This window comes from Pleurodeles waltl, chromosome 4_2 (assembly GCF_031143425.1).
Source record: "Pleurodeles waltl isolate 20211129_DDA chromosome 4_2, aPleWal1.hap1.20221129, whole genome shotgun sequence".
Lineage (NCBI taxonomy): Eukaryota > Metazoa > Chordata > Amphibia > Caudata > Salamandridae > Pleurodeles > Pleurodeles waltl.
In genome coordinates, this window is record NC_090443.1 from 138512679 (window position 1) to 138539843 (window position 27165).

Here is a 27165-nt window from a genome sequence, read left to right on the forward strand (position 1 = left end):
TACATGTATTAATTTTCCCCCTGCTGTCTCCCTCATTGGTAACATGGTTACTGCATCACTACTCTGTGGTCTTTTCTCGTTGAGCTCTGGAACACTGTCTTTCCTCTTTTCCTTTCTCTTTACCCATCTGCTTTCCCATTTGTCTAAGCACCTCCACACTTGTGCACTCTGCAACAATTCTCTAAGGTGCGCCTTCATGCCTGCTGACCTCATGTGTTCAAAATCTGTGGTCCCGAAATCCAACCTGTAGCTCCTGCTCAAGTGTTTCGTCTTGTCTATATCAACCCCGTTTTTGTCAGCTATTTCTTGCAAGCTTCTATGTACCTTGTTCACTTCTCTCGTAATCCTGGGACATAGATACCTCAGCTCTTCTTCCGAGTAGGACTCTAACCTATTCACACCCATAGTCCCTTCCACCAATTCTTGTGCTTCCATGTTCAACCTGACCCTATTCAGATAGTCTTCTCCCTTCCCACTGGCTGAGCTTTGTGTGGAATTCAGACTGTTGAACCACTGTGTCAGCTGTTGCGCATTCAACCCCATCAGTGTAGCATTCACATCGACTGCCATTGATGGTTGCGGCAACTTTTCAGTGTTCGATGATAGCGGTATCATCAGTGGGGGACTCGACCTCACCAGTGTTGACTGAGCACATATGGGACTAAACTCCATCAAGGGCCCAGATCCAGTTGGCTGAGCCGCTATCGGAGTTATCCCTGGAGTGTTTTCTATGCACCTCCTTTCTGTCCCATTCTGCAGCATTGATCCCTGGCCGCTCATACCCAAGTTAGGCTGACTGTACAAAGGTACCGGTGGACCTACAGTAATGGGTAGTGATATCGCATCTGGGTTCTGTCCATTTCCCATGTTCTGAGACATGTTCATTCCCACACTATGGGTCATCATTGCCGGCATGCCCATCTGACTCCCCGTCATCTGAGCATGTGCGGTTCCCCCCTGCATCTGCTTTTGAGGCATCAAAAACTGGGTTGATTCAGCTTGTGCCAATGTTGGGTTGCGACCATTCTGTCCTCCCATTACGGTTGGATCTAGAATCATTCCCGTACTGTTGTCACTGCTGTAGTACCTTGGGACCTGCGGCTGATAATTTTCTGCTTGTTTCAATGTGGGCACATCTGGATATATTCTCCTAACCTGCGGTATCTGCGGGGTGAACAGTAAACTCGGGTCCTTAGATCCCGATGATGCTCCTGAACTCTGAGTTTCATTATTCTGCATCAGTGCCGGAGGGGCAGAACTGGTACTTGGACCTTGTCCACTCTCTGCATAAGGTGGTGGACGGTCGTTCAGCAATTGCATGATTAACTCCTCATCCTCTAACTCCTCTTCTCTTCTCAACTTTTCCTCGTCCTCTCTATCTTTGGAACACCTCCTGTTTGTCTTACAGGTAGCTTTCTTACCTGTCTCCTCTTCTTCCTTAGTAATTGCGGGAAACAATTTTATCCCCTGCAATACATCTGACCTCCACACCTTCTGTGCATTATCCCACCTAGCGTCCGCTAGTGTCTTTTCTACCTTTCTTATCCTGGTCTCGAACTTATTTTGCTGTTGCTGTCTAGCCATCAGTTCCCAAATTGCTAGAGCCTCAAACTGTGCTGGCCTTGGAGGTACCTTCATGTCGTACATCGCAAATCTCAAATTCTCTAGGATCCTTATATTGAATGTCCCATGGACCGGGAACGCTACGCTCCCATGTTTCTCTGTCAGCTTGTGCCATTGCTTTAGCCAAAGGCACGGAGCTACCCCTTTTTCCTCCATTACAATGTAAGCTGGTGTACCTTCGGGCGGCGTCTCTTCTCCTACACTCGCTTTAATGTAAGACTCCCCCTTCATCGCACTCTTTAACAACTTCTAGCATGTATCGCGAGCAACCAAAAAAAATAATAAAACAGATCTGTCGGTTTACTACAGGAAGGGTAACACAATCGCTTCAGGACCTTAGGGATTTTTCACTAGCCTCAGCAGTTATTCCATCTTTCTCGGTCCCCACGTTCGCAAGCAAATCTGACCCGCAGACTGCTCTCAACTTGTCAGTGATCTATTCTAGCGCACTTAGAAGTTTGTCAAAGCCCGAAGTCGAAGTTTTCTTTCACTCCCTTAACACACGTACCGACTCGTTGACCACGCCCGATTAACCTATTAAACCGACCAGACCACAACATAAACAAGTGTCTCATACACTTTTCAACATACTCCGGAGTCTCTTGACCTCGCAGGGCCCGTCTCAACAACAACAACCACGTGGGCCTTTTTATGCACGAAGCGCCACATGCACATGAAGTTCGACGACTTCCCTACTCTCACACTCGGAGTCGCACCTCCGCTATTTCTATGAAGTTCAACGACTTCCCTACTTCTACACTCGGAGTCGCACCTCCGCTATTCTCTAAAATCCTCGCAACCTTTTCACACAATCTGCGGCAATAAGCTGTGCAAGCGCAAAATCCTAACTTCACTCATACCGTCACTAGTACCACCAACGCTGATTCCACACCTCCATTCTCTCCATTCGCAAGCTCCGAGATCCCGGGAAAGTCGCGGTGGACTTAGCCCATCATCATTTTCTCAATCTGTTTTACCCAAGAAAAATCTAATTCAACTTCTCGAGTGGGATCTCAAAAGTCGAAACCGTTAATTCAACACCATGTATGTCTCGAGTGGGGTCCCAAAAGTCTAAACCGTCCTCTGCTACCATCTACTGATAGAGCGTTCCGTACTAATAATTTACCCGTACTTGGACGCTCTTTAGGCCGATGAATCTTTTGGCTAAGTGGGACTCTCTTCACCCGAGATCAGTCAATTTAATCAAATCAATAATCAATAACGAACATAAGCAATGCCCTGATCAACATAACACTTAACAATTAATCCAGAATACATTTCGGCGAACCCTGACCTTTCAGTCAGGAATAACCACACCAGTTTATTCAAAGTTAGTGAATTTATTTCCCTATATTAACAAAGCTAGCACAATATACATGTGTCTCAACACCAAATGATATACGTAAATGAACATTAATAGCTGTCCATAACGACGAAACAGGTGCAATCTATGCAGCATTTGAATAACAAGGCATTCGATGATAGCAATGCAAATCACTAAAACTATAATCTGTAATGAACTAATTGCATACATTTAGTCAGCATAACAAGGTCTCAAATTGCATCGTGCAACAAAACGAATCCTCATCTAACCTCAAATTAGCATCGGCATGTGGGACTTCATGCAAAAACAATTTAGCAACATTAATTTAGAAAAACTCCTAACTAAGGCTCTTATCAAAAATCAGCAGTTGGTTACCCAAAAGAAACACAATGCAATTGTACAATTTCCTTTCATATTTACCAATTACAATCAGCATTCAAGGAAGTCTTCGTCTCACAGGTACCGTTTCTCGATCAGCATGGGACGGGGCAAAGGGGCAAGGTGGACGGGGCAATTGCCTCACGGCGGCAAGATAAAACTACTACTTCATGCAAAGGGATCAAAGTTAAAGTCTCTAGGGCAAGAATCATTTAAAGTCTCTTTCTCTCGATTAGAGAAAGCATCAGAGTCTCTTTCAAAATGGCGTCGCAACAAGGTGGGCCATAATAGCTGCAATGTCCTGCAAAATGGCGGGTATCGGGCTGGTAATGGCTACTTTCTTCTCGTGCACCTGGTTTAAATAGACAACAGTTCAAATCCAGTAGGGTCTTCCATTGGAGGGTTCATAGGTTGGCTTCAAATTGTCCAATCAAAAACAACAGTTCTCAAGCTTTTACTTAAGCATACATTATCCTTGGAGACAGGTACGCAAGTTGCAACATTTTATACCAATTAACTCACTTTCAGAGCTTCCATTGTCCGCACCTGCAGATTGACCTTGGAGCAAAGAGAAAAATGCCAGGCTGGCACGAAACCTTAAGATAAGCATGTGAACGATCTCAGTGGAAAAGTACAGCTTCAAGCAGAAATACACGTTTATTAGCACATTGGAAAAATACGAGCATCTAAATCGTGAGACCAGACAACTAGGCCAAAGCCTCCACTAAAGTTATGCTAAGCTAAAACATTTCAAACAAGCAAATCGTAGCACACGTTTATGATTATGTCGGATTAGTGCAATTCTAATACATCCCGTTATATAAAGCACGCTTATAAATGTTGGCAAACTACTCTGAGGGCACATTTTGTCCCCGTACAATCTTTATTAGTTCGATTAAAGTCACACTCGATTATTGCAGCACTACGTTTATGCGCTAATAAATGTAAAACCTTAATTTCTGCGTCATCAGGAGCGTACATTCAGGAAGTTAAAATTACCTACCCTAATAGTGTATGGATTCCTTCTTATGTTTTCCACAAATAGGGTCTAATCATTTTCCATATCTAAAACATTGACTTGAATATTCAAGTACATTATTGCAATAATTTATAATTAACAGATCACAACCATCTATAAACCCATACATCAGAAATTTGTAATATGGAAAATCTAGATTTTTTTTTTGCTGTTTACCTATACGATTTAATGAGATCAGAGTAGCTAACACTCCCTTTGTCCTAGGTCTAGAGGGGGGGTAGCAAGTGAACAGTATGATGCATAACCATGCAGATGGAATAAGCCAGTTGCCCATGTTTCTTGCAAGCACACAACAGAGGACTTATGCACAAGACAAGCCCAATATGGATTGTTGAGTTTTGACTTATCACCAGCTACATTCCAGGAAAGAACCTTCATATGGTCGCCAATGTAGGGCTCAGTAAAGTTAAATACTGTTGTTACCTCATTACGCAGCCCATGGAACTTGTGCTCAAAAAGGGGAGCGGCTATTTTAGTGCTAAGCGGCAAATTAAGCACAACCTGCTCCTGTGATTGAATATAAGAGGGGGTAGAAAGAGTTACCTGTCAATCCTGACTTTTCAGTGAGCCTAACAATGTGAATCTTTTATAAGTATGAACAGCTTGGGTAATGGGGAAGGGATTAGGAAATGCTCAAAATAGAGAGAACTCTCTCTGCAATAAATGCAGAGCTAAAGGTAACCACCACACAGTCCCCTGTACCTGTTTTAAGCCCTCTCCCCATTCACAGAACTCACAGCACCATATTGATGCGATTGAAAAGTTAAATCAACCAGCCTAGTATGGGTCCCATCCAGTGGGTCACTTTGCTTCTAAGTGGAGGCGTACCTCCATGGAGGTATGGTCTAACATGGAGGCATAACTAAAGCCCCACACAACTATCCCAGCTCTCATACACAGAAGAATGAGGTGCAAGGGGATCTGCTTGTTTCCCATGAGAGGTCTCAGTGCTCACCCATTGCTGCTTTACACTTGATAGGCTTCATACTTCTTTTAGCACAGGATGGACCTCCTTGCAAACACTTCACCACATCCAATTACTGGCGATGGTTTCAGCTGTTTGTTATAGCAGATGTAATCATCTTTCATGAATGGTTCTAGAGCCCTGAATTTACCGTCCAGAACCTCAAGGAGCTCACTCCTAAAATGTATTGCGTCCTCCTTCTCCGTAGTCACTTTAGACTTGTTTTATTAGAGTTATTTTCCCAGCTACTGGTGCATGGACTGTAGATTGAAGTTGCCTTGCATAGGACGCCGGTGTGGATATCTGAGAAGGAGGCGCATAAAAAAAACCACTGGGTGAAGCGGGTTCCATTATCAGTGACTCGTTAAATACACATGGATTATTTCCACTCCGCACGTGGTTACTTGCTGATGTGAAGATGATTCACCAGTCATGGGTGGTGGCCTGGCTGCCTGTCATATCAATTTCTGAGGCAGCAAGACCAACCTCTCATCCACAGCACATACCTCCTAATTAATTGCCCACATTGTTTTAGTTAACAAGTATTTGCAATGCAACAGGTGTCGCATTTGCTCGAATTAGAGCTATTAGCGTTGTAAACTACTAACCGGTCTTTCTTGCCACATAAATTGAAAAAAAAAAAACAAGCGGGCTCATGCAGTGTAAAACCCACCACGATTGCGTTGAAATTGAAAACCAAAAACTCGAGTGCGATTGCGCTATATAAAACCCAGCGCGATCACGCTGCGTGGAAAATAAAAAGATAAAGTAGTGCAGAAACCAGGCTGAAAAGATGGAGCCTCATATATTTTCAATAGTTGCCCGGTGCACTGGAGGAGAGCTAAACACCAGAAAATGCATGATGTATACATGCCTTTCACTAATTAAATCAAATGGATTTTAAAAGGCAGGCACACGAACCACTGAAAGTGACAGGCGTGACGGGGTGTGGTTAAAAGCCCAAAGAGAGATTACAACAGGGAAAGAGCGCCTGTTCACGCCCTTGTGTGCTCGACCCTAAAAAAGGATCGCAATATTTGTGGAAGCTGACATCCTCCAACCCGGTGGTGCGGTCACTGATTTTCCCTTCCCGATCTTTAAAGCTCTTCACATGATAGGGGTGTGGCCCAGCCCTGCCTTGTTCAGCCCCTGATGGGCTCAGACCAGTGGTGTAATAAAGGCCCCCACTGAGCGGGGGTGGGGCTGAGCTCCAGTGTGCCCCCTCAGCACAGTACACTGTGCACTGGCAGCAGGCCTCTGGCTAGGTCCAGAGGGGAGGGGCCCCTCCTTAAGGTACTGTACAGGGGAGTCCCCTCAAGTTTCGTTATGCCACTGGCTCAGACAGGCCTGTCTTGCCCCCTCGCGATGAAATGTATAGGGGCATTGAGGCCGGCCCCCAGAGTCGAAGTAACCGGCATTGTGTGCTTGAGAGGTGAAAGCAATTATGTACTTGGATGCAGTGTGTTTTACTGCCAGTTTAGTCACTGGGGATGTAGTATGTGGAATGCGATGGGTCATCTCCTCGTGAATCTGGTCGATGACGCCAGGCTTTGGGCTGAACACACATTGAATCAATTGCTGTGGACACAATAAAGCATATTATTTTCTTCAAATTGAGTTCTTTTTGGAAATTTGAACACTCTACAACAGTGTGTCTGTAGGTCAGGCGCAGGATACGACATACGAATCCTTCCCAGAATATTTTTCCCCATGAGAGCACTTCATGGTGTTTTATGGATATCTTCTCTAGAGAATATATAAATAATGTGTAGGTGCTCATTTCGGGTTTGTAGGAGCTGGGAACTTCTGTCAAATTGATAGGACTCTCGATTCAACAAACCTGTGTTTTTTCCCACCCTAAGATTGTGAATCTGTGGGTTTCAATGCCTCAGCTGGCCCCCACAGTAGGAAAACCTAGACCCAGAGCATCATACACCGTAGAGCTTCCAGCTTACAGGGCATTTACAGTTTTTTGAGAAACAAATCCCCAAAGTAGGGTATTTTGTTCTGAAAAGCAAATAAGAAAGCTGAGCGGGCTAGCACAATAGAGTGACCCACTCTGCATTCAACTTTGCATAGCAGCGGATGCTCTTTTTACAAAGATATCCTTGCCAGGCGGATAGGGAACTCTAAATGTTGCAAGAGGTCCTCCACTGGGAAGTTTATGCAAAAGCCCACTGCCGACTTGACACACTGATAGGATATGGGCACCTTCTGGGCAATATATGAGGCTCATAGTCTTTTAGGGAAAATGACTGACAGAAACAGCCTATATCAAAAGATGCCGACTGGTTGGTCACTAAGTTATTGCTGACAAAATCTGGGTCAAGAAAGCTTGTACATTGGCAGAGACCAGTGCTGGGGGATCCAAACTAGAAAATGAACTGCCTAACAAATTGGTAATGCAGAATAATAAAAGCAATAATTGCCTACCTTTAAAATATTTTAAAGAAAGTGTGTCTTTAGTCATCTCTGTGCTAGTTACAAATAAAAGAGATTTATATTGTATGGTGTTCAGAGATCCTACATGCATTAGCTGATATTCAGTGTTGTTGAATATCAGTGAAGATCCTGCAATGAAGAACAAACCAGCTCATACCAATCTTTCAAACTCCACAGAGTAATCTTAAAAGCCAAATATTCAAACGAGACAGTTTAACAAAGTGATAGTTTCCAAGAAATATTTAATTTGTTTAAGACAAAATAAGTGTGAAAATAGACATGCAAGAAACACACCTTAAATATAACAAGAAATGCAGCTTTGAAGAAAATCTTAACTTTAAAGATTCAGTAGACCTGGCACAGAGTCTCACAAGCCTCATGTGATCAAATACATCATAAATAATAAATACCTCTATGCATAGGATTTCTATAACATGCTTTGTTATGTGTATTTATAAAGCGCACTATCACTCGAGAGGGTATCGTAGCACGGAGCAGTTGTGTGTGTCTATCCCTGTCTATGACAGGCTAGTATAAGTGAAAAGCCAGGTCTTCAGCTTCTTGCAGAATTCAAGAAGAGAGGAGGAGGCTGTGATGTGGAGTGAGAGGCCATTCCACGCTTTAGGAACCATGGAAAAAACCTTGCCCTATTGATCTGGTTCTGTGTATGCATGGGATGTGTGCAAGTAGGTGTCCTGCAGAACAGAGGTGACTGGTTGGTTGGTGGAAGGAGATACTATTGTTTATGTAGATAAGGCCTAAACTGTGTAGTGCCTTGAATATGTGTGTGAGGAGCTCAATGTGAGCAAATGTGTGTATTGGAAGCCAGTGGAGCTCCATGAGGTGTGGTATGATGTGAGTTCTTTGTGAGGGTTGAGGATGAGTCTGGCCGCTGAGTTCTGGATGATTTGTACACTTGTAGTGAGTTGCTTGTGATCCTCGCATAGAGGGTGTTCCTATAGTCCAATTTGCTGGTAATTAGGGTGGGTGACAGCTTTTCTAATGTTGCTTGGGAGTCATTTGAAAATCTTCTACAACATCTTCAGGATGTGGAAGCACGATGCAATGATGGCATTGACTTGTGGGGTCTTGTCCAGTTTGCTGTCAAAGATTTTTCTGAGGTTTCTGGTGTGGATGTGCATGTTGGTCTACGTTCAGCTGGCCACCAGGTGAAGCCCCATGGTGAGGAGTTCTTGATGTAGAGCCCTACTTCTTTCTTTCCCGTCTTGTTTTCAGAGTCTTATCCAAGAGGGAGAGTAAGAGTTGCGTGTCGTCGGCATAGGAGAGGATGTTGATATGTTGTGCACTGATGATGTTGGCCAGAGAGAAGATGTGTGTTGAAGAGGGTGAGGCTGAGTGATGAACCTTTAGGCCCTTCACAGATGACGTTGCAGGCTTCTGAGTAGTAAGGTGCCAGGTTGACAGCTTGTGTTCTATCCATGAAGACAGAGCAGATAACATGGAGCGTGGGTCATTGGACGCCAGTCTCATGCAGGCGCTGGATGAAGAACGGTGTGAGAGGGGAATGAGAGCTGCTATGTCTTTTCTGTCAAGCGTATTGTAGATGTTGTGTGTGGCGACGATGAGTGCTGTTTCTGTATTGTGGTTCTCTGCACACCTGCCTGGTAAGAATCACTGATAGGCTTATTAAACTTTTACATGTTTTGTATTTAATTTTCAAGGCAGGCACATCGTCACAATGTTTAGAAAGAAACATGTTATTATATTAATTTATGATGCATGGTTGCATTTGTTCGTTGCGTTCTGCATCATCAAATTCACGGCAGGTCTCTAGTCACTGTTCACTTGTTAGTTACGCCATCAACCATGCAGATCTTTTAAATAAGAGGGAGATAGTTACATTTTGTAAACTGGATGCCGCACAAGCTCGAGTCATTCAAGAAATGAAACAGTAAAGGCAACTTGATGCCTCTGGATGGCAGTAGCGTTCCACCTAGCGAAGCCCAGTAGTCTCAAAGAGTATTACTCAAGAAAGGTTAAAAATATAAGCATTTGGAAAGCCAATAGGTCGCGGTTATGCAGGAGCTGTTGGCTTTGTCATTGTTTTTTAGCCATGCTGTACAGCATCGTGGCTGCGTCGCAGCATGGCTGAAAGTTAGGGAAAATAAGCATTGTGACGCAGTTAGTAGTAGCCACGTCATAGCGCTTTTTTCTTTACGTTCAGCTATGCTGCATGTAAGTCGCGTTGCTATAATACTGTGGAAAACAAAGATATTGACAAATGCAATAAATAGCTTGTGTAGGCGAGAACTATTGGCTTCTGCAATGTGTGTTAAGTAAACCAAAGATTTTGCTAGCAGCAGTACACGCGCTGTCTCAGACGAGACCTTAAAAGTAGCTGGAAACATCTTAAAGGGCCCTCTTTTAATGAAATACGGAAGAAGAGATTGGCACGAACAGGCACAACAGCTGAAGTCTGAGTTTGGCTTTGTACAATGTTGAAACTCACATGCCTCGCACACATCCACTGAGTAATGAAAACTACTGTTAAGTTTTCAGCCCAGTAAACGCTCTTAACATAGGTGGAGGATCTAGCCCCAGATTGGTTGGAATGTACTACACACACGGTCACAGGTGGGCGAAATTAAGTGTCAGGTTGACTAAATTATGCAGGTAGAAAAGGCAAAGCATGGTTTATTATTATATATTTCATAGTTTCAGCATGTGTCAATACTGCCTAGGCAATGATACATCTCATTAGCACCAGTGTAAAATACTGGCGCAGTAATCTGCAAATAAAAGGGTAACCATTTAACCTCTGCAACTGGTTTACCATAGCATGGAACCAGGTTCTAGATTTTTTTCCGTAAATTTTGATCTGTTTGATGTAGAAACATTTTTGGCTTGTGGGGGAGTGGTGTAAATTCTGCAAATAATAAATAGTAAACACTGCACCACAGACTCACATAATTCCAGTGGCCCTGATAAGACTTAATGGCACAAGCTGGATTGCCTGAAAAATAATTGTTCCTACTGGTACTGATACATTTTTTATGCGATGCTGCTATCAGTCTCATTCACTCAATTTTGCTTTTTGGCAGCCTTATTCAAGACCTAATGCAATGCTGTTTCCTGGACTATTTCTCTTAAAAGATGCAAGTGACTCTTGGAAGACATTGGCACAATCCAGCTTCAAACTGAGCCTTTTTATAGCAGTTCATAACACACTTTGCCATTTGCAAGTGCCATTGGTAGCTGGTGTTACTATTATCTATTTTTGGAGTTTGGAATTCAGTATGCTGACCGCAAAAGAATGGAAGGCTGAATTTCTCTTGCCAGGATTCGAACCTGTTTCCTTCAAATCCCAGCCTATGTAAGTGATGCGCATTTATCTGATTTTAACTGAATGGGCTATCCGATTGGCTTAAATCCAGCATTTTTCTTCCTGTAACCCATCTTCGTGCTCCCACCTCCAAAACATTATACACCCACCGTTGGAGATTCAAGTAAATGTTATACGTTTACACAGTTATAGGCAACCAACAATGTAGAGTAGACGCTGCTGCTCATGTAATCCACTCACTCAGTTACCCCAAACTGCATTGCATCACACACCTCCAACAATGTAATTGCTAAGCTGTCTTATTTGCACAGCCCTGGGTCCTGCACCGAAAGGGTTTAAATGATGACATCCCATGGATCAATTTTTCCCCTTGAAATAACAACAGTATTGAGATATTCTCAATGGAAAATTTTCACATAAGAGTGTGTTGATGTAATCAGTTGTCCTCTCCCCGCCCCTCTCACTCTCTCTCTCTGCACATAGACTGCTTATTCACTAACAGTCATGTAATATATAGCGTTACCCCAGACGTGACCCCCTTTCTTGATAACAGCATTATTGTACACGAATCCATCTGTACTGATGCCAATGACTCATTGACCTAAATGCAGGAATATTCATGATTTATGACGGCTGTTGTCGGTTCTATTTCATTACATAAGTGTAGGTTTGTTCGGGGTTGACCTATGGTGACTTCAATTGGATGCGCCCTTTCCATTCATGTATTCATCTACATTATGGATTATCTCTAAATGAGATACTCCATCATGGCTGCCGTGCTAGTTGGCCGGTAACCGATTCGGAGTCCGTTATTGATTTTGCAACTTTGTTGTAACAGGTCTTTAGACTCGCATTCGTTGCCTAGCAACGCGCAAGCCAGCCGACTTCCGGATTTTGCTCTATTTCATTTCCCACGACCGCGCCTCCTTCGTCATTACGGGAGCGCAACCCGGTGTAGGAGCAACTCCCGACGGCCAGCCCTAACCAAGTGAGTGTTCGGTAACAGATTTCTGAGGTGCGTGACTGGGGAATAGTTTACTGCACATCGGCAGTCTCGAGGGGTCACATGTTTCCATACGTTTTTACTCGCACACATTTTTCAGTCGTATGCTATTCGACTGAATTAGCATTACTTGGACTGCCTCATGGTAACCTTGATTCTGTTAACAATAAACAGACAGTTCATAAGATGAGCCTTTCACTGACCGGATAGTTCGGTCTTCCCTGACTTGGCGGATTTTGAATGTATCTGTGAGGGATACTGCTAGAATTATACTGTTCTTAGTTACGATAAATACCTACCAAACCGTAATTTTCTGTTACAATTGAGACAACTACAATTTATGAGTGAAAGCGCAACTAAGTGGGACCAATCTCTCCCCATTGACTATTTCTCTCCTTTTTTATTACGTACTTTTAAGTGTTGGGTATCTGACTTATGGTTACCCGCTCTAGATAGTTGAAGTATGTGTTTCCTTGACTCTCACATCTGTCCTGTTACCATATGTTTCTTTATATGATATGCAGCGTGTTGGGTGGACCAGGCCTAAGGTCTGCGTGATCCCATGAAGTCCTGTCTCAAATTGGGAGGGTAAGCATAATCTGTTTACTACACTGGCATGACGTGCTACCTTTTCACGATCACCCTGTGCCACTTTACTCAATACTCTCTTTACTATATTAGATTCTTTCTACACTGACCAGAGCATTAATCAATGTTATGATTTTCATACATTTTCAGGGCGACGAATAGGAATGACATACTGGGTCAAAATGGACTTATGTAAGTGACTGACAATACTAATCTCCCTGTTTTTGATTGTCAGCTGTCATAGGCAAGAGTAGTTTGAGCTTATATTTGGAGAAGCATTATTTCATTAGGTCCTGAGGAAGCGTCATTGGATCCTTTATGGACCGGATAGACGCAAAACATGTCGACCCGATTTTGAGGTGGGTCTTGTAGTTCTTGACTACCCGATTTTGTGTGATTCAGTTTGAGAGTGGTCGAGCATCACGTCGACCTTACTCTCCTGGTAATTGTTTTTAATCTTGGCCTGCACCCTGCAACAAATAAAGATAGTTCTTATAGAGGGTTTTTGAGCCAATTTTACTCTTTGTTTATTTGCTTGCTCTCCTTTTCTTTCTTTGTTTTCCCTACTCACCTGCGGGATAGTGCGGCATCGAAAAAAAGAACTCCGGCAAAGAGCCCCCCTGAAAGGGTGGTGCCCGTCAGACATTGCAGCGCCAGTCTGACGAGGAGCTGGTCCGATGATGAAGCATGACACCCATCTGGGTGTGTGAGGACTCTTGCTCCTATTGAATAGGACTCCCTAGTACTCACCCTGTCTTCTTCTTATTGCTCTTTAGGAACAGTGCATTATATTATTAGTTCCTGCTTGTAGTAACCAGCATTAAGTATGGTGACAACTCCAACATCTCACAGACCGTGTGCCAAGAGGCGAACAAATATTACAAATAAACACATTATACAGAAGGTAGCCTGTGACAGATGAAAAATGACCATGAATTATGTTCATAATGCAAACAATGTGAATTAAACAATAATATCAGCCATACTAGGTGCAGCTCACTCGCTTTGCTGCTAACTTCTCGTTCTATTTTTACCAGCCTTACCCCATCTGCTGATTCTTGCAAAGTTTCAGTGTCACATAACGGTTTTCCAATACATTTGGCAACACATAGGCAGTCAAATGATGAGTTTACAGCTCCGCTTTAAGGAGCTGAATGGAAAATAAATCCAGCCCACGTTTTTTAATTTACTGATCCAAGATGGATCGGTGGATTAAGCAAGCACGGGGTGTGTGTCGGCTCTAAAGAGATGAAACACAAATCAGTCTGAGGGACGGCAAACTGAAACAAGCATCTGTAATGCAATATGTCTCGCACACTTGCTTGAATTAGAGCTATTGGCATTGTAAATGAATAGCTGGACTATTCTTGCCACATAAACTGGTCAAGCCTGCCTCATCATTTTAGTCTTTTTTTTACTGCCACATAATTCCAGTTGCCACCGCACAGGACTTTTAAACATATCGAGCGGTTGTGGCTTTTAAAAACAATGAAAGTGGTGCATTTCATAAGGCAGTTTCTCCGTCATTTTTAACTGCTCTCTCTCATGTATTTAACATTGTGTACAGATTCCAGGCTGTCATATCAGCAATTTATTTTGCCTTCACTTTCTGTAAATTACAGTTCCGTATTTTCACATTCAAAAACTACAAGTACCAGAATTTAAAGGCCGAAACCTGAAGGGATGATGAGAATAGAATGAAGCTCTCCATGCAGTCCGAGACACTGAGCAAAATAATATTTCTCTGTTTAACAGAGAACATTAAGAATGAGGACACTGTGTTTAACAATGTAATCCTTCACCATTTGAGGGAAATACGTGTGACGTTTTTAGACAGCGCTTTATTCCATATTTCAGAGCACTCTTAATATGCTTTACTGTTGCCCAGTTCAAGAGTTATTACGAGCCTCTGAAGGAGGAGTTACCATGATTCAAGTGTGTGACATGCAGTTCATATCAGAGATAAACAGCAAGCAATAACTTGCCAGTTGGCAGCAAATGTGTTGAGTGAGAGGAGCCGGCTACACTGCGTCCCCATTAGTGCAGGGTTTCACAAGGATTTTTCCTAGGACCAGATCTGAATTGAAATAGAAAAAGTGTTGTAAAATGCATTATTTCTCTTCAAAGACTGTCACCCCGTAGGCAGCTAGATACAAATATCAACTGTGCCAGAGGAAAGAACTGAGAAGGAACTCAGCAAAAAAGTAAGGGATAAAAGGTAGGATGGCAGAATTACTCATAACAAGCGAATGGTAAATAGTGGCAGGGAAAATGAGTGTGGAAAGGGGGCTGTGGCAGAAACAGATCGAGTAACAGATAATGAAGGAAAGGTTGAAAGTGTGATAGAAAGAGTCGGAGACAGAGGGCAGAAAGGGGAACAGAATAACACTAAAAGCAGCAGACCCTTACAGAGGGACGGGAGAGTCCAAGAGTGTGAATGAAAAAAGACACAGGGAAATAGTGACGGTTAATAATGAGGAGTGGTGCACTGACTGCAACGGATACAATAACTTCTACACAGTGACAGAGTCAGAGTGAAATGAAGATGGCAAATGGGAAACAAGAAGATGACTTCACTTCTTCGAGTTCTGCAAACGCCTGAACAGAAATTGGAAAATAAGGCTGGAAAAGTATTTTCTTTTGATGTTAACAGAATGAAAAATCTTGCAAGCTTTCTTGCCTCACATTTCAACAAAGCTCTAATGATAAGCAATGCCCTGTGTGCTGATGTCGGGAGGGGCCTTGGAGAGACAGAGAGGCTCCAGATGCTAAGCTCTGCAAATTTCACATAATTGCTTCTAGGTTTAGCTACACTGTGTGAGAAAGGGCATATTGCGGCTTACCTGAGCCAAATGTCAGGACATGGGAGGAGGTGGGAGAAACGGCATGCTGCAATAAAACGCAGGCAGGTACCAGCCTAAAACACCCACAGAGAAAAGGCCGCAACGTTGAAATTACAAAAGTAGTCAGTCACAGCAACAGATAAAGAAAGCAAAGTGGAATAATACAATAGTTGGTCACTGCTCTGAAACAGAAAAAGGAGAGAGAAAAAGGCAGAACTGACCACTAGCGAGTAAGAATTTTGAAAAGGACAATTCAACCAACAAATGAAATCACTTTAAGCCACAAGAAGTATACTAAAAGTATATACAAGGTCAAATGTTTACGCTCAACCTAACCAGCTAAAACTGACGAATGAACACAAAAGAAATGAGAGTTAGGATGAAGCCAACCTATGGTAAGTAATGGGTAGGCTCTAATCCCTTTTTAGATTTTTTTTTAAAACAGTAAACTCGCAAGCGACAGCGCATGATGGGTCTCAGGCGAGCTCTAAAAATGATTACTGGGGATTGATATTCAAGTAAATAACTGAGTCCAGAAGCACTGAAACTAGGGGTGCAGTAAGTGCACAATCATCCCCAGAATAACCCTGAAGGAATTCAAGATGAGAGTGAAAAATAAGGAGGCCTTTCAATTTTATTTTTAGCTTGTGACAGATGACAAACAACTGCCAATTCCTTTAACCTCTTAAGTACGGGTGTTGGTCAACGGCTGATATACATACTCCCTCCCTAGTGCGTCTGTTGGCTAATCACTGGGGAGGGGTATAAAGGCCCCTCCAGTGCTGTGCACCAGAGGGATTCCTTTATTTCAGGATTGCCTGCTGCTGCTCAGAAAGAGCTTCTCGAGCAGCCTGAGTGTTATTTTTTTTTTAATGTAATGACGATCAGAGAGCAGGGAGCACTGACATCATTACAGTGAATTGTACATAAAACAAACCTTTGGTTTTGTTTTGGTTTCACTGAATCAGTGCTCTGGGGGAATATCCCAGCTGCATGAGCACTGATTGCTTTGCAACAGGTATCTATGGAATGGGGAGAATCTCTGCTCAGTATCTCTCTGCACAGGGATAGTCATAAGAAAGCAATCCCCAAGGCGGGATCCACCTACTAGGCTCTATAGACATTGGGGAGCAGCCATTTAGGAAAAAAGGCTTATGCATCCCCAACCACCTTTAAGAATGTCAGTCTTTCTACTGCCCTGGAAGGTGGATGGGCGTAGTTACCTCCAATCTGCCCCCACGAAAGAAAAAGGCATACTAATGTAAGGAAAAGCTTTTTTCTTTTATAAAAGTTTAGGGGTGAGGGCTGTCCCCCATGTGCATGGCCTTTCCCCCACCCCAAGTAAATGTGGTAACAGACTTTCTGCCCCCTACAGAGGAACTACCATTGACCTTGGTTTGCACCATTCCTGCCACAGACACTAGGTCCAGCCACACAAGCGGGGAAGCTTTTTTATCAGGATAGGTGGGGGAACGCTGGGTGGTAAGAATGTTGTGGATTTGTCCTGAATCTGGAAGTTTCTGTCACAGAAGTGTAAGGAAAATGTATGATTAGACGAAAAATTTGAGGTTTGTAAGGCATTGTGGGTAAGGAAACCTTGTGGGATTCACACAAGGCACACCGCAATGGAATCCCCTGGGCGCCTAGTTTTCATAAATGTCTGTTGTTGGGATGTTTCTATGGGTGGTGGCCCAACAAGGTCCCAAATACAGCAGCTACCCCATCGCTGATCTCTTAATTTAGAGCTTTAGGTCCGTTTGAGTGGTGGTCTCTTGGCCCATCCAAACAAGGAGGGTACCGTTGTTATCAGGAGAGATGTGGGAACTCTGGGTGGTATGAAATTTGTGGATCCCCACAGATTTTGGAACTTTCCTGTTTTGAAATGTGAGGAAAATGTATGTTTTAAGTCAAAAATGGTGAAAGCCATGCAGTCACCCCACCCTGGATTCCCTCAGGTATCTAGTTTTCAAATATGTGCAGGTTTGCTAGGTTTCCCTAGGTGCCGGCTGAGCTACAGCCCAAAATCCAAGCAACTCAATTTGCAAAAAAGGGGTCAGTTTTGAGTGGAAAAATGTGATGTGTCCATGTTGCATTGTGGGTCCCGTTCCTGTCACTGGAACTAGGACCTACCCACACAAATGAGGTATCATCCAAATAAACTACTACCCACATTTGGGAAAAAAGGGGTAGTTTTTGGTGGGAAAATGTGATTTGTCAGTGTTGTGTTTTGGCCCACATTCGGCCTAACCAGACAAGTGAGGTACCATTTTTATTGGTGGATATGTGAAAATATAAAGCAGTAGAACATTTGTTATTACCAATTGGATTTTGCTGCATTTGTGTCTTCCAAATGTAAGCCAGTGTGTAAGAAAGAAGACATTTTGAAAAATGCCCTCTGAATCACATGCTAGCATAGGTTTCCGTAAATTCCGAAATATAGAAATAATCACTGCTCCTAAACTCCATATCTGGTGCCCATTTCAGAAATAGATAGGTTTCCTTGATACCCATTTTTCACTCTACCTGTTTCACCATTTTAATTGGACTGTACTCTGGCACAATGAAAAAGCACTGTATTGTGCAGCCTAATTGTTAGCTCAGGGTACCGTGGGTTCTTGAAGAATCTACAAACCCTATGTATTCCAGCAACTAGAAGGGTCTAGCGGGTGTAATGGTATATGGCTTTTATAAATTGGCCATTGTGACAAAAAGTTACAGATTAAAACATTGTCACAAATGACCCATTTTTTCCAACTCTTTTTCAATATTTCTTTATTTCAAAATTTGGTTTCTATGAGAAAACCTTGAGAAATCTACATATATCACCCCTCACTGAATTCAGAATGTTATCTACTTGTCAGAAACCTATAGATTTCATGGCTCATCCATGGGTTTTATAATGGTTTTCACCACAAACTGGAAGTAGGATTAAAACACAAAAAATAGGAAAAATAGGCTACCTCCTTGAAAAATGCCAGAACTGTGGAAAAAAATAGTTTTTTTTATTCAGCTCTGCATGTACCTGAGAGATGGGAAGATGGTGACTTTAGCACAGCAAACCTTTCATTGATATTGATTTTAGGAAAAAAAAAAAACTTTTTTGCAGCACACTTTTTTGTTTTGTTTTTTCCCAAAAACCTCAAAACCTTGCTATATTTTGGCCTCTTTCTCAGTCCCATCGAGGGGAATCCACAAACCATGGGTACCTTTATAATCCAAAGACTGTTGGAAAAAAGGACTCTAATTTGGCATGGATCCATTATTTGGAAAAAAGTTATGGAACCATAAGCGTGAACCACCCCAAATTGCCAAACAATGTCTCAGCATGGAGGGGTAAAAGCCCCAGCAGTTAAAGGTTGATGTGGAAATCATGTTTAATTTCCTTTCTTTGACAGCTAAGTGATATAATTGTACAGTGTGCGCTTTGTGATAATCTCGCTGGGAGTACCGGATGTGTAAAAGGAGAAGAGTAAATGATGTTAAATGTGATCTAACACACAGTTAAACTTAAACATTTGTAAATGAACTTTACAAGTATTTAAAAACACATCAGCAAGGAAAGAACCAATAAGGTACATTGCATCTTTATTTAACCTGAAGTGAAATATAATATTTATGTCCAGAAATTTTGAGATAAATTCCATGTGATGTGGATTTTCCAGATCTACTGGAACTGTACTGGACATTCCAAGATGTGGAAAGGAAGCGAGAAGGGCTAGCCACGTACCCCTGGTCCAGTGCTGTTTGGTGTCAGAGTGATACCTAATATGACTTTGCCTAAAGGTAACTCAGAGGGGAGGATACATCTGTGACTCTTATTTGCACGTTTTGTGCCTCCTGCACCTAAAGACTTGGGGGAGGGAGTGATGTCCTTTGAAAATGGGTCTTCTTCCTGGCCCTGTTGAGGACCTTCTGTTTCTCAGCAGTGTCCAGGATTGTAGGGCTAAGGTGATGTGTGGATATTGTCAGGTTATGACGGCAGCCAAGTGTTGCAAAAGCAGGCACTATACTCTGCTCCAGGGTGTCAATATCACCCTAATACACACACATGCCTTCATGATTCAACAGAGTAAAATACCACTGGGTGTTCTGAAACAACTTTGGGGAGGGTGGTGTGCTCTAATTCTTAGAGCATCACATCTGCAGCACAACTTCATGAAAGAGAGGTGGGTTCAATCAGAATCTAGTTCTCCAACACTGAGTGCAACCCAACTCGACATGAACAACAGAGTTTGTAAAACAATCAAGGTTTTGATGAATAACAGGTACTAGGCTCCTGGGTATTTGATTGCACTATTCCAAAACATATCAACAAATGAATTTGCCTGGAACCAGTTGATACACACCAGCACAATAGTGACTGTGTGACCACGTACTTTCACCATTCTTGAGGTAATGCTCAACATTTACCTAGGGCCAGTAAGGTAGCCTTGTTGCAAGAGGAGGTAGGCCCCATAATAGGGTACCATGTTGCCTTGATATGGAAAGCTGGGCGGTTAATCTGTCGTAAACAAACATTTCCCATAGGCAGCAGATGCAAAAGGGCAGAAAAATCATACATCCCAGGAAACCATTCATCTCACCAAGGTACGTTTCTAAAAAAAATATGTGAAAGTGATAAATGTGTTAATCAGCATCAGAAATGTGAAAACAAATGTTAAGGTCCCACTGAGGCACAACAAAAGGAGATGGTAAATAATAGTCAATCCCTTCAAAGAAAGCATCACAATAAGGGATTTGAACAGCGAACTCTGGTCTGGGATTTCCCCCTTAAAAGTATCGATTGGACACTCTCTCAGGGCCAGGGAGAGCGCAAACTGAAAAGCTGCAACAACCATGCCCATAGGGGGTCTATGTTGTTGTCTACGCACCATGAAAGAAAACTCCTCCATCTCCCAGAGTAAGCCAGTTTTGTGGAGAGGCAGAGAGCTGACAAAATAAGATCTGCCATCTCCGGAGGCATCTGAAAAGAGCTCAACTGTCACTGCTCAATTTTCAGACATGAAGGTGGAGGCCTTAGATACCTGGGTGCAGCACAATTACCTCTGACTGGGACAGAATGTCCAGTCTGAATAGCTGCTTGAGCTGGGATAGGGAAAAGTACAGAAGGTCTGCATTGCCCCCTACTCCCCCGTGCCCCCACCACCACCACCCACCCCATGCCAGTCCGAGGCAATGAGAATGACTTGAGCCTGGTCTTGGTGAATCTTCCTCAGAACTCAAGAAATCAAGGGTATGGGGGGAAATGCATAATGAAGATGAAAAGTTTCATCACAACTGAAACATGTCCTCCAAGGCTCCCCTCAATGGATACTGGAGGGCACAGAACTGCTGGCATTGTGCATTTTCTGAGTTGTTGAACAAGTCCACTTGAGGAGTGCTCTACCAGGCAAAGATGTTCTGGGCTACCTCTGGCAGGAGATGCCTCTTGTGATAGACAAGATAAAGTTGGCTCAGCCTCTTAGCACAGACATTCAGAGACCCCACCTGGTGATTGGCTTTTAACCACATCCCTTGCTGTGTGCCCAAGAACACAAACTCAATGTCTCTAGGCAAAGGTGTCGAGACCCTACTCCCTGTTCATGGTTCAAATACCAAATTTCTGTCCTATTGACTCTCAAGAAATGGGTGGACCGACCTTAAATGGAAAGGAAGAAGGCTTTTAGCGCCAGCTGAATCACATGAAGTTCCAGCAGGTTGATGTGAAGCACCTGCTCCTCTGGAGACCAAGGGCCTCTGATCTCTAGGTCCTCCAGATAAGCCCCGCCATAGGGTGGGGGCATTTGTCACTGCTACGGCCTCAGTCTGAGGGAGACCGAAAGCCATCCAACCCCATTCCTCCACAAAATTACATCCGCTATAGCACTTATGATGGTGTAGCACAGGTCTCCCCCAGTACGGGAACCACTGTCTCAGGAGGCACCACTGCAGAACCCTCAGGTGCCAATGACAAGCATGGCCAGAAGACTTAGCAGGTGCAAGATCTTCAGGACTGGAATTTTCGCCTGCTCTAGAAAAGATGGGACCATATCCTGGTTATCGACAATTTGCTGAGGAGGAGCAAAGGCACATAGAATGGTAGGGTCAAGGACTGGCCCTTCCCTTTTGGGTGCAATGGAAGGGATCCAGGTGTGATTTGGAGCCGTTGATTGAAAAGCCCAGGTAAAACAGTAATGAGACTATTGACAGCAGATGAGCTTCACCACTTTCATCGTACTGGCTTTGATCAGTTACTCATCCAGGTATGTGAAGATTAGCATGCCCCATGTTCTGAGATGGGCTGCAACCTCGCCATCATCTTGGTAAAGACTAGAGGTGCCGCAGTTGAGCAAAATAGGAGTAGTAAAAATTGGTAGTGCATAGCATCCACAAAGATCGGACAGAGACCACCATCCTTCTAGGGATTTTCTGCTTTGGCACTAACTCCACAGTTCCTTTCTGTGGTAAAGCTGCCATTTCTTGTTGCAGGATGGAAAGGTGGTCAGGAGGAAGGGAGGAAAATGGGGTCAGGATGGGTCTGGAGCCTGAGAAAGAGTAGGGTGTAATCTCATTCTATGTTTTGAAGGTCCAAAAGAATGGCCTTCTAGGCCAGTAGAAAGGAGGATACCTGGCCTCCCACCAGCTCCATGTGGGTTTGCGGAAGCAAAACCTGCTTTGCTGATGGTGCAGGAGAAGAAGAGGAGGAGGCCTGCTAGTGAAATCTGTGGCCCATCACTCTGGCTCTGCCCTTGTATCGCTTGACCAGAGGATTCTGGAGCTGCTGGTTTTGGGATTGAAAGGGCTGATCCTGGCAAAAGGAAAATCCTCAAGTGACACCTTAGGAATGCCAAAACTGACTTGTGTAGTTAGTTGGAGCTCCAAGAAGCAGGCAGTGGCTTTACTAACCTTGAATTGTTCTACAGTGGAGTCAGCAGTGTCACCAAACAGGCATGCACTCTCAAAAGGAGGGTCCTTTAAGTAGGCCTGCACATCAGAGAAGAAACCAGAAGCCTGAAGCCAGGTGTGTCACCTCAAGGAGACGGAGAAACCCATAGCATGCACCACGGAAATGGTGGTAGCCAATTTGATAATGTGGCTTGATGTATTGTGGCCATCCTTCACCACTACCTGGAAGTGGGATCTCATGTCATCCAGCATGTGGGGTGTTATCATCTGTGCCATGTCCCATAAGGAATGGCTGTAGTGTACTAGTAGGCAGATGACATTGAAAGACTTCAAAACAATGCTCCCTGCTGAGGAAGTGTTCTTTGCCAATGCCTACAGTCATTTAAATTCTCTGTCTGCAGAAATGGAAGTAAAGGTGCTGGCTGACTGTCCAGAGGAGCAGAAGACTTAGATAACCAAGCTTTCTGGCAATGTATTAGCAGAGAGGAAAGATGAATTTCCCTGGTGCAGGGAACTCGTATATTGCCACTAGCCTGTTGACTGCGGGCGCTGAGATGGATGTTCCCAAGGCTGCCACGACCGGATCCAGCAAGGCCTCATTAAAGGGTAGAAGGGGTTCTGCAGTTGGTGACGCTGAAAGGAAAACCTCAGTGAATATATTAATTTTCACTTCTACTGTTGGGAACTGTAGTTCCAGGACTTCAGCAACTTTCTTCACCATTGATTTGAAGGACATCATCTTTAGTGTAGGAGGTTCAATGGGAAACTCCATCTCTGGAGAGTTATCCAGTCAACCAGCAAGTCAGCTTAATGGTTTGGTTCCCCCCACTATCATTGCAGTAGGCATACAGGTTCAAATAATCAGAGTCAGAGCCAAATAAGTCATTAATCCTCTGTCTGTATTATTCCTCCCCCTGGTGTTTCTGTACATCTCTTCTCTACCTATTTTGCAGCACGGTCTCAGAAAGGGAGGGAGGCGGCACTGGTGGATCCATTTCCAGCACTAGAGGAAGAGCTGCTGGCAGTGTCAGAGGCCTCTATGGAACAGCCAGCTACGATGTGAATGGCTGTGGCATCAAGTGAAGAAGCCAGGGGTATTAGATCAGTAGTCTGTAGACCGTCATGGACCTAGAAGATGCACCATATGGTGCGGTGAAACCAGATTTGAGAAACGCCACCTCCTCTAAGCCTGGTGTTTGGGTACGCCAGCTAAGGAGGAGTCAGCGGGAGGTGTTCCAGAACGTTGGGCCCAGAGCCACACAAGTGAGGAATATCGGTGATGGAGCCAGAAGAGGTGGAGTTGGTTCTGGGGATGGGAACTGGAGACTCAGTGGTGCTGGCCTGCTTGGAGAACCTGTGAGCTCCGTGACTACTTACTCCGCTTCCAAGGGTGAAGATCCTGTGTGAGACTGAGGGTATCCAGGATACTTACCTTTCCTGTGTTTCTTATGATTCTTTGCTTTCTCCATTTCCCTGAAGTATGTGAGGATAGTGTCCAGGAACATAGTCTAATAGACAATGGCTGCACCTGTCATCGAGGACCCAAGTCATGAATGGTTTGGCCTCATGTTCTTTAATGGCCTTTGAGTGCACACTGAAGCAGGAGTCACAGGAGTTGTGGTCTGCCCCAAAACATCAAAAGGGCTATTGAATGGGCAGCAGTTATTAACATCTGACCCTCACAATCCCTACAGGTTTTGAAGCCCAAGTGCTTCAGACGAGACATGTTGTAAGGAAACAGGCTTTTTACAGGTCCCCCCCCCCCACCTTTTGCCCACATTTTGACTGCTGGGACCAGGTGTAATGACTCTGAAATGCCCTGAGCCCTGCTAATTAGGACTCAGTGCATGTGCTCTGATCTTCAAAAAGGTGCATGTTTAATTGGCTTACCCCCAATAGGTATAACTTGATTTACTTGTAAGACCCTAGTATATTGTACCGGGGTACCTAGGGCTTGTAAGGTAAAGTGTCTCTCGTGAACCTTAGCCCAAGCTTTACTGGATTGTCAGTCTGCTGCACATTAGCAGTTAAATTCACAGAATCCCCTTTCTTCTTGTCTGGTTTCTTTACCCATCTGCCTCCCCATGTATCTAAGGCTTCCCATGTCTGAATGCTCTGGATCAGTTCATTAGTGTGAATTTTTATTCCCAGTATTCTCATATTTTCAATATCTTTTGAGTCAAATTCTAACCTGTAGCTTCTCCGCAAATGCCTCGTTTTTTCAATCTCTATGTCATATTTCTCTGCCATGTCCCCTAATTTCTGGTCTACCAATCCTGCTTTGTTGGTAATTAGTTTGCGCAAGAAGGTCAATTCCTCTTTACTGTATGAGTCAATTCTGCTTAATCCAATTGTTACCTCAGTTCATTCCTCTACTTCTAATTTAAGCCTGGTAAAATTCAATGGCCTTCCTTCATTTGAATCTCCTGATGTGCTATTCAGCCTTTCCAACCATTCAGTTAATTGCTGAGCTGGCACTTGTAGTAACACGAGACACAGAGTCTCTGGTGTCATCAAAAATGGGTTAGGACCTATGTCTGCTCTCCCTGGATTGTTCTGTGGAGTCCTGGAATAACTCAAGTCAATTAATGGATCTGTCTTGCCAAATGTCAGTTTCTTCGGAAACATAACTCCTGTATTTACATTGAATCTCTCCATTCATACACTTGAATTCAAAATTTTCTGTTCATAGCTCTATTTCCCCGAGCAAACGATGGTATAACAGGACCAATAGTAACGGGTACTGACACAGTGTCTGGACTCGGTTGGACATTTTGATCTCTAGGGTACATTACTCCTATATTCTGACTTGGCAATGCAGAGGTATTTGTCTGTGACACTTTTATGGGGGTGTATCTTGGGATTGTCTGGGCTTGTATCGGAGATATTAAATTAGGGGTAGACTCTATCTGGATCAGTGTCAGCTTCTGATAAACCTGACTCATTTGGGAAACTTGTCCTGTTGGCACCATTATACTTGTTGTAGAATATACAATACGGACATCTGGATAAATTCTGGGTATGTCAACCTGCGGCATAGGTGTGGGAACTGTGGAGCTGTTTGTGACAATATGTCTAACCTGTACTTGTCTTTGAGTAGTTTGAATGGGCACTGGAGCTGTAGAATCTGCACTAGTACTTTGGCCTGTCTCATGTGCTACATATGTTGGGGGACAACTTTTCAATAGTTGCAAAATAAATTCATCATCATCTGAGTCTTCGTCATCGGTCAAAGACTTTCTAGAATCTGTTGATTTCTGCTCCTTTTCCTCAGAAGGATATGAACCCTTCTTCTTGGTATTCTGTTTGGCATTGCTCTCAATCTCTTGTGTAATTGCAGGAACCACCTCAATTCCCTGTCATGTCTCAGTTCTCCAAAATTTCTGCTCACTATCCCATCTCGCCTCAGCTAAAGTTTTCTCAGCTTTTCTCATCTCCTCTTAAATTTCTGTTGTTGTTGCTGTCTGGCCACTAACTCCCAAATATCTAATGCTTCAAATTGTGCAGGTCTCCGAGGAGGTTTGGAATCATGCAGTACTCTCCTCAAGTTCTCTAAGATTCTTAAATTGAAGGTTTTGTAGGCAGGAAATGCTAAGCTCCCTTCCTTTTCTGTAATTTTGCACCATTGGTACAACCAAAGACATGGCGCAGCTCCTTGTTCTTCGAATACAATATATACAGGTGTACCTTCTGGCAGTGCAATGTCTCCTACTCTAACTGGAATGAACGCATTTCCCCTTAGGGCACTTTTTAGTGCTTTGAAAATTTCATTTCTTTACTTTAAGCTACACTTCAATCAAATCAGGAAGTGAATTTCCATCCCAAAATCCTTTTTGCTTGCCTTCTCGATTAATAACGGTTCACAGTTGTCCACCAATCCGTTTGTGACCTTTCTCAGCAACAAACCTATCCGAGCTCCGCTCTAGTGACATCACACTCACACGTACTGTGGCTGACAAAGCCCTTCAGCTTGTCATCCTCAATTAAGATCCGCTCCAAGCTAAATGCAAATATTGTGAGCACTAATTAAAAATCAACACACAACTTGCCTGTTTACTACAGGTAGGTAAACACAGTTGCTTCAGAAACTTTACTGACTATTCAACTGCAGCTTTTATCTCTCACAGTTACTCCTTCAATCTAGTTTCCCTGACTCGCAAGCAAAATTCAACCAGCAAATTTCACCCTCAATTAATCATCAGATCATCAGATTCTCCTGGTGCACTTAGGTTTCACCAAATCTCTGTCAAATCTAACACTCACTTTAACATACACTTTGCGTTTGTCAACCACGCCCGATTGACATATTAAACAGACAAATCACAACACAAACCAAGTATCTTCTACATTTGTACAATACTCTGGAGTCTTAGACCACGCAGGGTCGGTATACCAACAACCACATGAGCAATTTCTTAGCACAAAGCACCACACACAAGTGAAGTTTGACGACTTCCCTACACACACACGTTGGAGTATGCAAACTCCCAAAACAACTTCATTGGAGTACGCAAATTCCCTAAACAACTTAGTTGGAGTACGCAAACTCCTCATTTACTCACAAACATTACAATTCACCTGCGATTTTCTTAAGCCATGCTAAACACAAAACCTATTTCATTCCCACTAGAAATGCTGAGAATATCTTCAAAAAAGCATTGGCAAAATCCAAGGTTTTGGTGAAGTCATGGTAGGCTTGTAGGGAGACATAACCATTTACTTTATTATCTACGATCGGGAAATCACGGTAGCCTCTTTGGGAGGCGTAACCA